The sequence below is a fragment of the Mus caroli genome, unplaced genomic scaffold (genome assembly GCF_978045245.1).
Source record: "Mus caroli unplaced genomic scaffold, Mus_caroli_1 scaffold_18, whole genome shotgun sequence".
Classification (NCBI taxonomy): Eukaryota; Metazoa; Chordata; class Mammalia; order Rodentia; family Muridae; genus Mus; species Mus caroli.
Window position 1 is genome coordinate 640,335 of NW_028227273.1, and position 13,972 is coordinate 654,306.

Below are 13,972 nucleotides of genomic sequence, written 5' to 3' on the forward strand. Positions count from 1 at the left end.
TCTATGTATTTCACAAATATTTATCCTCTAGAATATAAACTTGATAAGAACATGGATATCTATCCAGTTTGCTCATTATTGCAGCTATATTGACCCATTGGTATTGGACACAGTGTAGGTACTCAGTCCAACTTCTATTTAGCTAAGGAAATGACTCTTATTTGTAAGTGATAACTCATCTGACAAGTGAGTTCTTGCTAATAAACATCAGCAATAATATACCAAGAGTTTAATCAGTATATGTGTCTACAAATAGGTAAATAGTCCATTTAAATTGATGTTCTTTGAAGATGGTATTCCAACAAAAAATTGACTTTAAATAGTGCATAATTTGCTAACTGTGGGAAAGTTGGCTTTGCCTTAAATCTTTATATGTGAGAATAGTCTTTTGAATAGAAACACAAAGCAAATAGTTTTTAAAATGTGTCAGCTATCTTACACGAGATACATGACTATGCAGTATTGGTTAGGAATTCCATAACTATATTTGAATTTATTCTTGTCAGGAATTTCTTACAAGTGCTATGGTCTTCTTATGCTGGCTAGGACTGCAGAATGTTGACTTTAGATGTTTTGGTTTTACCTTTATACAAAGCAGAGTTGTGTCCATGCAATGGAAGGAGAGGTTGTTTTAGATAACTTCCAATAGAAGTCAAAGAATTTTCCAAAATGATGCTCATAAAACAGCCTGAAAACATCACTTAATATAAATATATTACCTTTTCCAGAATAAGTAGTGAGCAGGAAGTTCAAAGTTTTCTTATAATCATGTCTACCCGAAAAGCTAAAAGTAGACTTCCTTTGAGGCACTTGAGGTTTTGCATAAAGGGGATGGCTTCAAAAGTACAGGGAGTTTTTTGTTTCAGTGAAGAAAAGAGAACTGGAAACCAACCTGTGTTGACTGTATCTTTTGTATCTTGTTGTTGTTTTTTCTCTTTATTCAGTTTTAAGGATGATTTTATCATCAATAAAAGAACTACAGTTTTTGTTAGATTTCCCTTAAAATTTTAGAAAAACTGAAGCTGGTTTAGTCAGTGAAGAATTTAACTGTCTTATTCCTGAATTAACTCAATGTTACTAAGATAGAAAAGAGAAACTTGAAATTTTGCCTTTCTTATATCTTCAAGTACTTTAAATTATGTAGCTAGTCCTATATGAATTGTGAAACGAATTTAAACAACCCTAAAATTGTATGTCCATTTTAGCATATGCTATGGATACATTTAAGTTTTATTAATATAGTAAACACATCTATTAAGTTAATGAAATGAGGTAAACATTATCTGTTTTGTCATCCTGAAGTTATACTGTGTATTTCTAAGAATTATATATTCAAAACATGTTGGTATCATTTAAATGATAATTTAAATAAAATAAACACAAATATCTGCAATTTATAAAGAATTCTTTAGAGCTTGTGGTTTACATATTTATTATAAATTAAATGACCAATCCAGACCTAATGGAAATATTTCAGGTGTTTATAAATTGAGTATAGTCCCAGTGGATGCCATTCAGTCTTATTTGATTATGTCTGCATATAAATTTGACATGCTATTTTCTTCTTGGTTTTATACAGCAAGACTTAGAAAATTGGTCTGTAGGGAAAGGATTTTTCCCAACTATATTGTTTATGGCTAAATCTGTGACAATGCCATTACAATACCAAACATTAAGGTCATCAGAGGTAATTACCAGACTTTCAGACAGTAAAAGCAAAAAGACTGTCAAAACAGCAGAAACCTTGTCTCTGGAGATGCAATTTGCATGCCTATTAACCCCATGTTCACCTATGGGTAAGCTAGATTTTGTATTACTTAGAATCCTTTACCAAGAATTCAGCATTTACAAAAAAAGAAGGAGATATTTGATGACTCAGTGGATAAAGACATTTTCCTCCATAAGGTGGAAGAATGGATTCAATTTCCAACTTCCCTCTCTTCCCTCTACATGCTCTATATACATCACACACGCGCGCGCACAGACACACACACACACACACACACACAAACACACACACTCTACACAGGTAGATAGAGTGATAGTATGATAGTGTACTGGATAGTTTTATGTCAACCTGAGAGGAGAGAATCTTAATTAATAAGATTATCCCATAAGATCAGGCTGTAGGCAGGTCTGTAGGGCCAATAGATAAACAATCAGATAAAAATTTGAAAACAGGAGACATTAGCTTTTATTGCTTTCCAAGAAGAATTATTAGTACAATCTGAAAATGTAACTGGTACTTAAAAAAAAAACTTTACTTAAACGGAACTCTTTCATATTACACAGACCAGAGTAAGTACTATGGATGCTGTCATCCAATAGAAGAAGAATCATTTTCAAACTAAACTTGATAAGGAAATAACTCAGTCACACTCAATGATAGCTTATTTCCCAATAAAAGTCAGAACTACAGGTTAGATAGAATGATATTAATATTACATCTTTTCATGAAAGGTTTGTTACTTGGGAAATAAGTTAGCAAAATGCTTTTATTTGCTCATTTGAGGGTACTTGTTTTATTTGCTGGGATTTCTCACAAAGTAGTTGTAGAACAATTGAAGTTAATTCTTAGAAGGAAGCATTATTCCAGGTCTGGTGGTATGAGATGTTCAGTGGGGTTATTAATCAGGGGTTCAGTGGTATGTTTTTGGAAGAGGTAAATGAGACCTTGGACAGATTGCATAGCTTGAGGTCTGAGCACACAACTCCTCCATTCAGTAACTCAAGTCCATTGATGAAAGAAGAATGATTTCTTCATTCTTCAAAAGAAACATAATCACTGTTACCAAGTAAATATAATTTAGGGGTAAAACCCTTAATTACTTTTAAAGGGTCTTATACTTTTAATTAGAAAGATAAGTACAATTTAAAAGGCCTTATACATTTATCATATTAGGCCAATGCAATTCAAGGTTCTTGCTCTATGGATTCTCCCAGATATTAGTCTCTACTCACTCATTTGCAGACATGAACTGTATGATGACCCTTCTTTTTTTTTTTTTCCAGAAATTCTTTTTTTGTTTTTAGGTATTTTTGTCATTTACATTTCCAATGCTATCCCCCATATCAACACTCCCACTCCCCTACCCACCCACTCCCCCTTTTTGGCCCCAGCGTTCCCCTGTACTGGGGCATATAAAGTTTGCAAGTCCAATAGGCCTCTCTTTCCAGTGATAAATATGGAGCTAGAGACAAGAGCTCCAGGGTACTGGTGAATTCATATTGTTGTTCCATCTATAGGGCTGCAGTTCCCTTTAGTTCCTAGGGTGCTTTCTCTAGCTCCTCCATTGGAGGCCCTGTGATCCATTCAGTAGCTGACTGTGAGCATCCACTTCTGTGTTTGCTAGGCCCGGCATAGTCTTACAAGAGACAGCTATATCTGGGTCCTTTCAGCAAAATCTTGGTAGTGTATGCAATGGTGTCAACATTTGGAAGCTGATTATGGGATGGATCCCAGGATATGGCAATCACTAGATGGTCCATCATTTGTCACAGCTCCAAATTTTGTCTCTGTAACTCCTTCCATGGGTGTTTTGTTCCCAATTCTAAGAAGGGGCAAAGTGTCCACACTTTGGTCTTTCTTCTCCTTGAGTTTCATGCCTTTAGCAAATTGTATCTTATATCTTGGGTATCCTAAGTTTCTGGGATAATATCCACTTACCAGTGAGTACATATTGTGTGAGTTCCTTTGTGATTGTGTTACCTCACTCAGGATGATGCCCTCCATCCATTTGCCTAGGAATTTCATAAATTCATTCTTTTTAATAGCTGAGTAGTACTCCATTGTGTAAATGTACCACATTTTCTGTATCCATTCCTCTGTTGAGGGGCATCTGGGTTCTTTCCAGCTTCTGGCTATTATAAATAAGGCTGCTATGAACATAGTGGAGCATGTGTCCTTCTTACCAGTTGGAACATCTTCAGGATATATGCCCTGGAGAGGTGTTGCTGGATCCTCCAGTAGTACTATGTTCAATTTTCTGAGGAACTGCCAGACTGATTTCCAGAGTGGTTGTACAAGCTTGCAATCCCACCAAAAATGGAGGAGTGTTCCTCTTTCTCCACATCCTTGCCAGCATCTGCAGTCACCTGAATTTTTGATCTTAGCCATTCTGACTGATGTGAGGTGGAAACTCAGGGTTGTTTTGAGTTGCATTTCCCTGATGATTAAGGATGTTGAACATTTTTTCAGGTGCTTCTCTGCCATTCAGTATTCCTCAGGTGAGAATTCTTTGTTCAGTTCTGAGCCCCATTTTTTAATGGGTTATTTGATTTTATGGAGTCAACCTTCTTGAGTTCTTTATATATATTGGATATTAGTCCCCTATCCGATTTGGGATAGATAACGATCCTTTCCCAACCTGTTGGTGGTCTTTTTGTCTTATTGACAGTGTCTTTTGCCTTGCAGAAACTTTGCAATTTTATGAGGTCCCATTTATTATGCTCTATCTTACAGCAGCAGCCAGCCATTGCTGTTCTATTCAGGACATTTCCCCCTGTACCCATATCTTCGAGGCTTTTCCACACTTTCTCTTTTATAAGTTTCAGTGTCTCTGGTTTTATGTGGAGTTCCTTAATCCACTTAGATTTGACCTTAGTACAAGGAGATAGAAATGGATCAATTTGCAATCTTCTCCATGATAACAGCCAGTTGTGCCAGCACCATTTGTTGAAAATGCTGTCTTTTTCTCACTGGATGGTTTTAGCTCCCTTGTCAAAGATCAAGTGACCATAGGTGAGAAAGTGGGGAAAAGCCTCGAAGATATGGGCACTTGGGAAAAATTCCTGAATAGAATAGCAAAGGCTTATGCTGTAAGATCAAGAATCGATAAATGGGACCTCATAAAACTGCAAAGCTTCTGCAAGGCAAAAGACTATCAATAAGACAAAAAGGCCACTAACAGATTGGGAAAGGATCTTTACCTATCCTAAATCAGATAAGGAACTAATATCCAATATATATAAAGAACTCAAGAAGGTGTGCCAGAAAATCAAATAACCCCATTAAAAAATGGGGCTCAGAGCTAAACAAAGAATTCTCACCTGAGGAATACAGAGTGGCTGAGAAGCACCTGAAAAAATGTTCAGCATCCTCAATCATCAGGGAAAGGCAGTTCAAAAAAACCCTGAGACTCCAGCTTACACCAGTTAGAATGGGTAAGATCAAAAATTCAGGTGACAGCAGATGCTGGTGATGATTAGGAGAAAGTGAACATTTCTTCATTGTTGGTGGGATTGCAAGCTTGTATAACCACTCTGGAAATCAGTCTGGCGGTTCCTTAAAAAAGTGGACATAGTACTACCAGTGGATTCCTCAATACCTCTCCTGGGCATATATCCAGAAGATGTTCCAACTGGTAAGAAGGACACATGCTCCACTATGTTCATAGCATCCTTATTTATAATAGTCAGAAGCTGGAAAGAACCCAGATGCCCCTCAACAGAGGAATGGACACAGAAAATGTGGTACATTTACACAATGGAGTACTACTCAGCTATTAAAAAAATGAGTTTATAAAATTCCTAGGCAAATGGACGGACTTGGAGGGCATCATCCTGAGTGAGGTAACACAATCACAAAAGCACGCACAGAATATGCACTCACTGATAAGTGGATATTAGCCCAGAAACTTAGAATGCCCAAGATATAAGATACAATTTTTGAAACACATGAAGCTCAGGAAGAACGAAGTCCAAGGTGTGTATACTTTGCCCTTTCTTGGAATTTCGAGCAAGGCACCCATGGAAGGAGCTAAAGAACAGTTTGGAGCTGAGATCAAAGGATGGACCATCTAGAGACTGCCATACCCGGGGATTCATCCCATAATCAGCCTCCAAACACTGACTCCTTTGCATCTTGCTAGCAAGAATTTGCTGAAAGGACCCTGATATTGCTGTCTCTTGTGAGACTACGCCAGGGCCTAGCAAACACAGAAGTAGATGCTCATAGTCTGCTATTGGATGGATCATAGGGCCCCCAATGGAGGAGCTGGAAGAAGTACCCAGGGAGCTGGGAGGATCTGCAACCCTGTAGGTGGAACAACAATATGAATTAATCAGTACCCCTCCCCAGAGCTCGTGTCTCTAGCTGCATATGTATCAGAAGATGGTCTGGTCACCCCTCATTGGAAAGAGAGGCCCATTGGTCATGCAGACCTTATATGCCTCAGTACAGGGGAACACCAGGGCCAAGAGGTGGGAGTGTGTGGGTGGTGGAATGGGTATGGGAGGGTGTTGGGGACTTTTGGGATAGCATTGGAAATGTAAATGAAATAAATACATAATAATAAGAAAAAAATAAGAAAAAAAGAAAATCAGAAAAATTCATTACTTCTTCAATGGATGCTGTAGTCAAATATGCTGGTAACAGGATAGACCTGAACCATTGAATTCCTTCTGGTCATCTTGCCTCTTTCAATTGTGTAGCCTATGCTATACAGAGAAGAACAATGTTCCTCATATATGGTGAAAAATCCATCTGCAGCATTAGTCACACATCTAATTAAACATTAGAAGTTTACTTGGAGTTCTTATAACAACAGCAAAAAGCAGTAACAGATGTTACACAGGGCAGTGATCCCTTCAATGATGATTATTGGTACATCACAGTTTGCAGATACAAAGCAAAGCATACAGCATGTGCAATTGTAAAAGTAATGTCATCAGATACCTACGTCTTATAAAGGCTGAAGAGGCTATCTGGAAATGTTTTCATAGCTTTGATAGTACACAGTGTAATATGGCACTCAGCTGTGCTGAGTGCATGAGCACAGCACATGGTTAATTTGAACTTCCAGATAGAGGATATATCCTCTCCACTGTTCCAAAAGAGATTCTTTGATTTATAATGACTATGTAAGACACCCTATCTCATTCTTGGGAGCTAGATGTTCTTCTTTGGGAATCATACCAGCTCCTGCAACAATAACAAAGACAACAAAGACAACAACAACAACAACAACAACAACAACAACAACAACGAAGTAACAGTTCCCAAAGCAAAGCAAAAATTCAAGTTTCCTATTATACTCTCAAGTAAAATTTATTAATTTTACAAATTTACTGTCTCTCTCTCTCTCTCTCTCTCTCTCTCTCTCTCTCTCTCTCTCTCTCTCTCTCTCTCTCTCTCTCTCTCTCTCTCTCTCTCTCTCTGTTGTTGCTTCTGTCTCCGACCAGCAGAAAAGAGCGACGACACAGTGTTCTTCTCAAAGAACTTTATCCAGGAACCTTTCAACATGCATGCGGGGGAAAAAAATCACTCTTTGCAGGAATCTCTCTCTCCTGCCCACAATCGTAATCCCTTATATAATCCCTCTACCTTGCCCCATCAGCCCAGTCCATGTAACAGCAGTCCATTGCCCAGAATCATCACTCGTCATATGGTCTGATCTTGCATCATGGTGCACCTGCGCAGTTCTCACGATAGACATGGCTTATTTTCAGGTGTATGAGGAAGTCAGGTGCAAGTCATAAGACTTGGCTGCAGTCCCGGGCGCCATCTTGGGACTGCTGCCACACCTGCTCCTTACACTCTGTGTCTCTGTCTCTCTCTGTCTCTGTCTCTGTCTCTCTGTCTCTGTCTCTCTGTCTCTGTCTCTGTCTCTCTCTGTGTGCATGTGAAAGCTAAAGGTGAATTTCCCTCAGTCACTCTCTACCATATTAACTATGACAGTATTTTTCACTAACCCAGTAGTTTATTGTGTTGTATTAGCCTGCCATTATATTCCAGAGAGCCTCTTGTTCCACCACCCCAGATCTGAGATTATAGGTACATGGTTTGTGACTAACTCCTTTCCATGAGTTTCAGGTCATAATGCTTGTACTGCAAGCACTTGGGCCCCTGAGACATCTTCATAGTACTAAAACAGATGATTTCTAATATCCTCATTGGAAGCCCTTTTGACTGGCTAGGATACTAAACACCATTTAGATAATGGAGTTTCAGACAAGTAGCATTTTAATGTGAGGGAGGCTGACCAGTGAAATAATCTAAAGTGTACCTTGGCATCTTGGCAACTTCTGGGCAAACATGCTCACAGCTGTATACATTTTTAGTGAGATTTAAATAAACATTCTAATAAAGAGAAATAGAATCAAGATCCAGGTGACAATGACTCTGAGGCTCTAAATAGGCTGGCAGGAAATGGAGGCAGATGTTTTTGGGGCGGGTAACCGATGCTAATCACTATTCATAGGCATATGGCATATGATCAGTTTGTTGAATATTTTTTTCATTGCATGTGTCATTGTAGGTCCAGATTTTTGAACAATCATGGAAGAGAAAGAAACAACTTTTTTTTTTTTGTAAAATGAAACTTTTCAAAGAGAATGTCTCAAAATACAAGAAACATTTAAATTTCTACATATAGCTGAAGATACAAGTTCCATTTTAGTAGATTCAATTATGTCAATGACCTCAAACCTTCACTGGTTGTAAGAGTTGGAATGACAGATACCCTTTTGAGAGCTGAGCTCACAGAAAGCCACACCTATGTTAAAGATTCTATAATGCTGATGACTAATCAGAGCTTCTTCAGAGTAGTGGGTTGGAATGTTGCAGATCCAGAGGCAAATTATCTTGGACTATTTTGAGTTCTCTTAGTATCTCTTTATTGTCTACCTCTATGTCTGATGTAATAGCCTTTCAACCAACTTTAGGTAAAATTTTTGAAAAATATTAATTGTTGCCCGCCGCTTTTGTTCCCCCTGGTAAGAACACACTCAGGGCAACCGGAATCTTCTGCGGCACAAGCTTTATTGCTTACCCCATCAGGAGCCAGTGGAGAAGAGAGCCAGAGAGAGAGCCAGAGAGAGAGAGATGGCCAGAGAGAGAGAGAGATTGATAGAGAGATCCTCTGAATGGCGAAAACCCTTCCCTTTTATGGAGGACTGTCCTCCGCCTCGGACGTGTCGCTCCCTGATTGGCTGCAGCCCATCGGCCGGAGTTGTCGTCACGGGGAAGGCAGAGCACATGGGGTGGGAAACTACCCCAGCGCATGTGCAGATGGTTTGTTTACACAGGTGCCAGTGCCATCAGCGCCATCTTGTAATGGCCAATGTGAGGGCGGCTCCTTACAATTAATAAACCAGTATCTTCTATTGATTTACAAAACAAAGAATACCATCCTGTAACATTGAGAATCTTTAAGTTTTCCTCATTTTGCTTCAACATACCTAACAAATGCCATCACCAGAAAATGTTAAAAAGGATGCTTTGAATTATGATTTTCTTTGGTTTTTTTAAACTATAAAAATTTATGGGCCGGGTGGTAGTGGTGCAACCCTTTGATCCCAGCACTTGGGAGGCAGAGGCAGATGGATTTCTGTATTCGAGGCCAGCCTGGTCTACAAAGTGACCAGGACAGCCAGGGCTACACAGAGAAACCCTTTCTTGAAAAAAAACCAAAAACCAAAAAAAAAAAAAAAAACCCAAAAAACCAACAACCAACCAACCAAAAAAAAAAAAAAAAAAAAAACACACACAACCCCCTCTCCCCTCAAAAACAATTATGGAATCATTTCTGAGTTGGAACATGGTATTTGGGGAAACCTAAATTTGTGTTTCCAAGCCATGGCCACTTATATTTACCTCAGAATAAATATTACATTCTGTTTTTTGAATAAGAGGTAGGTTTTGTATGGATATGTTTTAGACATACTTAGGTACACTGAAAAATTTCCAGAAGTTTTAAACTAAAGTGGGATCCACTGAGTAGAGAAGGCATCTAGTGAGGCCCTCATGATTTGGGAAATCACCAGGTTCTTACATTGAACTGTTCTGCTGTGTCTCTGGGCACAGATGCTATCATCCTGCTGAGCTTAAGTGAAAAGACTTGGGAAGGCAGGAGAAAGAACATATGGATAGTATAATGCACTGCCCAGGATCAAGGAAGGCATGGAAGTGGGAACTTTGAAAGAAACACCAGGTGGGCAGTGTTGACACAAGCAATAAAGTTTTGACAGACCTGAGGTTGCCCCAGCAGAAGTAATCACATTCTCTCTAAGCTCATCTTTAAAAACACGCTGTTGACCATTCAGCATATAACAGACCTGTTGCCAAAAGAAGAGATATATTTGGGTGATATGGTAGACATTAGCCTATCCCTGAGCTCTGTTTTTTAGTCTTGTCCATCATCATGGCTGTGATTATTGGAGGTAGATAGGGAACAAATTGTTCCCTATTGTTCAAACTTAGCTTTGAACCAGTGTAATGAGAAGCTTCAGGGACCAAGGCATCAGGCTAAGATTCAGAAACAAAGATTCAAGTTTTATTTTTAACACCATCTTGAGGGTAGGCTTAAGTCACCATGTTATCATCTTCATCATTAACACCATTACTACCATCATCTTTATTGCTTCTGTGAATTAGGTACTGTGTTAACATATGACACGTTATCCATCTTGTCCTTGTAAATGTCTAAGGCAGTCCTAATTCTGTGACCCTTGAAAACAGTTCCTCATGTTGTGATGACCCCAACCATAAAATTATTTTTGTTGCTACTTCATAACTATAATTTTTGTCTGTTTAGGAATCATAATATAAATATCAGTGCTTTCAGATGGTCTTAGACAACTCCTGTTAAAGGATCATCTGACAACCAAAGGGATTGTAACCCACAGGTTTTGAACCACTAGTCTAAGGTGATTATTGTTGATATTATAAAATCTTTTATAAAAGTGCAGGAAACTGAGACCTGACTTAACATGTAGATAGCAGAAGTATTACTTGATTGCCTTTTAGCAAAAGTCTATGCCTAAATCACTACATGATACTGCTGCATTGTGTAGACTTCCTTTCTTCATCCATTGAACTATAAAATTGGGATCAACAGTTTCTAAATATTTTCTCATCAACTTCTAATTCCAATGAAAAAATAGTTTATTTTTAAATTTTGCGTGTGAGTGTGTGTATTTTATTGTACATATGAAACTAAAACCTGTAGAGGCCAGAGGAGGTGTTGAATTCCTAGAACTGAAGTTACAGGTTATAAACCATTTTATGTAAGTCACCTGCTGTGGGTGTTGGACTTCTTCAAGAGCAACAATGCTCTTAACTTCTGAACCATTGCTCTAGACCATCATTTTGGTTTTTTGTTTTCTTTGTTGCTCCATAATGACTCCACAATAATCTCTAAGACATCTCAAGTCTCCCAAATGGACAGTATTCTACAACATATCCATTCACTATTTTTTCTTTCAATAGTGAAATACTCTTTCTTCTGTTCTTTTAAGGCATATTGTCATCCATGTGTGGCAACTTCTTCATTCTAAAGGAGGCCACAATAAAAATTTGAGAAAACAGCAGTATTATAGAAGATGCTAAAGGAAGTGGTAGCCACGGGAACTGTGAAGCTAATATGTTAGCCCCACAAGTCATAAACTAAGTAGGACCTTGCAGGGTCATGTCCAGACATATAGTTGTAGCTGTAGCCATCTGATTTGCAGCTGAAAGAAGCGAGACTAGGGAATTATTAGCAATAAATCTAAGGCACTGAGAGCGCAGGACATTTAGATACAGTGAGTTGAGGGGATGGGTTAGGTGTTAAGATAGAAAATGTAGATGAAATAATTTTTATTCTGGAAAATATAATCTAAGAAATTATTTTTTACAGTTTTTTATAATTTATTCAAGATGCCTTTACAGCACAGATTTCATGTGACACTCAAGTGTCATTTTCCTGAGTAGACTGGTTAAGTAGTCTGGACCAAATCACAGTTTACATATGATTCTATTAAGAAATGATTCTTTGGGGAATCTATTACACATGTTTTAAATTACCAATTGTCCATCAAACATATGGCACTCTGCAATATCCTTGGTGTTAAGATTGAGAAATACACACATGGTAGCCTATTAAATTTGCCTAGGAATAATGAACCTAAATAATTACAAAATAAGATTTCTTAATTATTGCATTAGACTCTAAATTGGAGATTGATTTCACTAATAACTTTATAATGGTCTGTGCTAATCATATAAAATTAACTTAGAAGTGATATCAAGAACCTCAGTGTGTCGAAGTGGATGCTCACAGTCAGCTATTGGATGGAACACAGGGCCCCCAATGGAGGAGCAAGAGAAAGTACCCAAGGAGCTGAAGGGGTCTGCAACCCTATAGGTGGAGTAACAGTATGAACTAATCAGTATCCCCAGAGCTCATGACTCTAGTTGCATATGTAGCAGAAGATGGCCTAGTAGGCCATCATTGGTAAGAGAGGCCCCTTGGTCTTGCAAACTTATATGCCCCAGTACAGGGGAACACCAGGGCCAAGAAGTGGGAGTGGGTGGGTAGGGGAGCAGGGTGGTGGGAGGGTATAGGTAACTTTCAAGATAGCATTTGAAATGTATATAAAGGAAAAAAAAGAACCTCAGTGTGTCATCTACAGTGCCATTTGATAAAAACTTCTGGTGCAGTATAAACAAGTATCCAAATAGGCATATGACTCTTAATTGTGTGCTATGTGTCAGTGACTAGGCATAGAATTTTTACTTTCATTTTATTTTAATACATTTAACTTTAAATATCCACATTTAGATAACCTATAGGGTTCTGTATCTGACAATATAGAAATTAAAAGATGACTCTTCCAGAGTCTAGTTCTGACCTTGAGATAGAAAAATCGCAATATTTTTATACACTTAAGCCTCTGAATTACACAAAGTACAGATCTTAAAATAAACCAATTGTGTACTTCAAAATAGCTTGAGGGAAGGATGTTGAATGTTCCCAGTGCAAATAAATAAGAGACACAGTGGCTGATGTGCCATTCACCTCCATCTGATTACTGTGTCACTTCTGCTCTCTATGAATGTATGCAATTGTTATTCAGTAGAAAAGGTAACTTACAAAACCCTTTGGGTTCACAGAGTCCTTAGTTGTCTCATGCCAAATAAATGAACCTATTCATTTACCCTTGTACTGGCTAGTTTTGTGTCAACTTGACACAGCTGGAGTTATCACAGAGAAAGGAGCTTCAGTTGAAGCAATGCCTCCATGAGATCCAACTGTAAGGCATTTTCTCAATTAGTGATCAAGGGGGAAAGGCCCCTTGTGGGTGGGACCATCTCTGGGCTGGTAGTCTTGGGTTCTATAAGAGAGCAGGCTGAGCAAGCCAGGGGAAGCAAGCCAGTAAGGAACATCCCTCCATGGCTTCTGCATCAGCTCCTGCTCCCTGACCTCCTTGAGTTCCAGTCCTGACTTCTTTCAGTGATGAACATCAATGTGGAAATGTAAGTTGAATACACCCTTTCCTCCCCAATTTGCTTCTTGGTCATGATGTTTGTGCAGGAATAGAAACCCCGACAACCCTCAAGATAGTTTTGGAAAGTTCACCTGTCCCCTGCAAAATGCAAAGAAATTGTTTGAAATCATGTGGTTGAAACAGTTATTTGACAGCACAATGAACTTAATACAGCTACTTGTATTATGTGGAACTCAGACAAGATTTTTTATATTTACCACTTGGCTAAAGAAAACCACAGATTTCTGTGATCTGAGTAGTGTCCTGATGTAAGTTAGAAAATTATTTACTCCAATTGTTTTGTTCTATCACTCCATTATTTTACTCTCTTCTCCCATGTTTATGTAGTTCTGGACACAATTTTGATTTCTTGACCCTCTCTTCACCTATTTCATACTTCTTTACATTTGTCTTATTGGCATACTTTTTGGGTAATTTATTTGCAACCAACTTCGAGCTCATTAAATTTTCCTTCAGCTAGCTATATTTGATTTTCTTTCTGATCTATCTGCTAGGTTTTACATTTATAATTATTTTATAATTTCTAAAAATTATCTTCATTTATTTAAAAATATTAATTTTCACACTCCATTTCTTTCATTTAATTACAGTAGCAATTTCAGTACATGGAATATTTACTGAAGCATTTGAAAAAGAATAGTTTCTTATTCTTTTTCTGGACATTTGTCTTAATGTACTTGTAGGTATGTTGATTTTGTTGCCT